Here is a 3,628-nt window from a genome sequence, read left to right on the forward strand (position 1 = left end):
CTTTGTAAAATACATGGGAAAATCCCATTGGAGGAAAATTCCACTTAGGGTTAGGGTTAGGTCACCATGAACACGTATAGCAAAATGAACATCGCCAACAAATTCGGCGTACTTGGTTATGGTTAGGGGGGTACTGACTTTTCTAGGCAGGGCTATCTATATTTCGTGGTAAAATACATGGGAAAATCCCATTGGAGGAAAATTCCACTTAGGGTTAGGGTTAGGTCACCATGAACTCTTATAACAAAATTGACATAACCATCAAATTCGGCGTACTTGGGTATGGTTAGGAGGGCAGTGACTTTTCTTAGCTGCGTTATCTATGTTTCCTGGTAAAATACCTGGGAAAATCCCATTGGAGGAAAATTGCACTTAGGGTGAGGGTTAGGTCACCATGAACCCGTATAGCAAAGTGGACATCGCCAACAAATTCGGAGTGGTTTGGGTATTTTTAAGAGTGCAGTGACTTTTCTTCGCTGTGTTATCTATGTTTCCTGGTAAAATACATGGGAAAATCCCATTGGAGGAAAATTCCACTTAGGGTTAGGGATAGGTCACCATGAACTCGTATAGCAAAAAGGACATCGCCAACAAATTCGGCGTACTTGGTTATGGTTAGGGGGGTACTCACTTTTCTAGGCAGGGCTATCTATATTTCGTGGTAAAAAAGATGGGAAAATCCCATTGGAGATAAATTCCACGTAGAGTTAGGGTTCGGTCACCATGAACCCGTATAGCACAATGGACATAACCAACAAATTCGGAGTGGTTTATGTATGGTTAGGAGTGCAGTGACTTTTCTTCGCTGCGTTATCTATGTTTCCTGGTTAAATACATGGGAAAATCCCCTTGGAGGAAAATTCCACTTACGGTTAGGGTTAGGTCACCATGAATATGGATAGCAAAATGGACATTGCCAAGAAATTCGGAGTGTTTGGGTATGGTTAGGAGGGCACTGACTTTTCTAGGCAGGCCTATCTTTGTTTCCTGGTAAAATACCTGGGAAAATCCCATTGGAGGAAAATTGAACTTAGGGTGAGGGTTAGGTCACCAAGAACTCGTATAGCAAAATGGACATCGCCAACAAATTCGGGCTGGTTTGGGTATGGTTAGGAGGGCAGTGACTTTTCTTCGCTGTGTTATCTATGTTTCCTGGTAAAATACATGGGAAAATCCCATTGGAGGAAAATTCCACTTAGGGTTAGGGTTAGGTTACTATGAACCCGTAGAGCAAAAAGGACATCGCCAACAATTTCGGCGTACATGGTTATGGTTAGGCGGGTACTGACTTTTCTAGGCAGGGCTATCTATATTTCGTGGTAAAAAACATGGTAAAATCCCATTGGAGATAAATTCCACTTAGAGTTAGGGTTCGGTCACCATGAACACGTATAGCACAATGGACCTAACCAACAAATTCGGAGTGATTTGGGTATGGTTAGGAGGGCAGTGACTTTTCTTCGCTGCGTTATCTATGTTTCCTGGTTAAATACATGGGAAAATCCCCTTGGAGGAAAATTCCACTTAGAGTTAGGGTTAGGTCACCATGAACACGGATAGCAAAATGGACATCGCCAAGAAATTCGGAGTGTTTGGGTATGGATAGGAGGGCACTGAGTTTTCTAGGCAGGCCTATCTTTGTTTCCTGGTAAAATACCTGGGAAAACCCCATTGAAGGAAAATTGAGCTTAGGGTGAGGGTTAGGTCACCAAGAACTCGTATAGCACAATGGACCTAACCAACAAATTCGGAGTGGTTTGGGTATGGTTAGGAGGGCAGTGACTTTTCTTCGCTGTGTTATCTATGTTTCCTGGTAAAATACATGGGAAAATCCCATTGGAGGAAAATTCCACTTAGGGTTCGGGTTAGGTTACCATGAACCCGTATAGCAAAATGGACATCGCCAACAAATTTGGAGTGCTTGGGTGTAGTTATGGGGGCAGTTACTTTTCTTGGCTAGGGTATTTATGTTTCCTGGTAAAATACATGGGGAAATCCCATTGGAGGAAAATTCCACTTAGGGTTAGGGTTAGGTCACCATGAACTCGTATAGCAAAATGGACGTAACCATCAAATTTGGCGTACTTGGGTATGGTTAGGAGGGAACTGACTTTTCTAGGCAGGCCTATCTATATTTCGTGGTAAAAAACATGGGAAAATTCCATTGGAGGAAAATTCCGTTTAAAATTAGGGTTAGGTCACCATGAACTCGTATAGCAAAATGGACATAACCATCAAATTCGGCGTACTTGGGTATAGTTAGGTGGGAACTGACTTTTATAGGCAGGCCTATCTATATTTCGTGGTAAAAAACATTGGAAAATCCCATTGGAGATAAATTCCACTTAGAGTTAGGGTTCGCTCACTATGAACTCATATAGCAAAATGGACATAACCAACAAATTCGGACTGGTTTGGGTATGGTTAGGAGGGCAGTGACTTTTCTTCGCTGTGTTATCTATATTTCCTGGTAAAATACATGGGAAAATCCCATTGGAGGAAAATTCCACTTAGGGTTAGGTTACCATGAACCTGTATAGCAAAATGGACATCGCCAACAAATTCGGAGTGCTTGGGTGTAGTTAGGGGGGCACTGACTTTTCTTGGTTAGAGTATTTATGTTTCTTTGTAAAATACATGGGAAAATCCCATTGGAGGAAAATTCCACTTAGGGTTAGGGTTAGGTCACCATGAACACGTATAGCAAAATGAACATCGCCAACAAATTCGGCGTACTTGGTTATGGTTAGGGGGGTACTGACTTTTCTAGGCAGGGCTATCTATATTTCGTGGTAAAATACATGGGAAAATCCCATTGGAGGAAAATTCCACTTAGGGTTAGGGTTAGGTCACCATGAACTCTTATAGCAAAATTGACATAACCATCAAATTCGGCGTACTTGGGTATGGTTAGGAGGGCAGTGACTTTTCTTAGCTGCGTTATCTATGTTTCCTGGTAAAATACCTGGGAAAATCCCATTGGAGGAAAATTGCACTTAGGGTGAGGGTTAGGTCACCATGAACCCGTATAGCAAAGTGGACATCGCCAACAAATTCGGAGTGGTTTGGGTATTTTTAAGAGTGCAGTGACTTTTCTTCGCTGTGTTATCTATGTTTCCTGGTAAAATACATGGGAAAATCCCATTGGAGGAAAATTCCACTTAGGGTTAGGGATAGGTCACCATGAACTCGTATAGCAAAAAGGACATCGCCAACAAATTCGGCGTACTTGGTTATGGTTAGGGGGGTACTCACTTTTCTAGGCAGGGCTATCTATATTTCGTGGTAAAAAACATGGGAAAATCCCATTGGAGATAAATTCCACGTAGAGTTAGGGTTCGGTCACCATGAACTCGTATAGCACAATGGACATAACCAACAAATTCGGAGTGGTTTAGGTATGGTTAGGAGTGCAGTGACTTTTCTTCGCTGCGTTATCTATGTTTCCTGGTTAAATACATGGGAAAATCCCCTTGGAGGAAAATTCCACTTACGGTTAGGGTTAGGTCACCATGAATACGGATAGCAAAATGGACATCGCCAAGAAATTCGGAGTGTTTGGGTATGGTTAGGAGGGCACTGACTTTTCTAGGCAGGCCTAACTTTGTTTCCTGGTAAAATACCTGGG

Source organism: Crotalus tigris, unplaced genomic scaffold, assembly GCF_016545835.1.
Source record: "Crotalus tigris isolate CLP2741 ecotype Arizona unplaced genomic scaffold, ASM1654583v1 scf7180000024167.7108832, whole genome shotgun sequence".
Taxonomy (NCBI): Eukaryota; Metazoa; Chordata; class Lepidosauria; order Squamata; family Viperidae; genus Crotalus; species Crotalus tigris.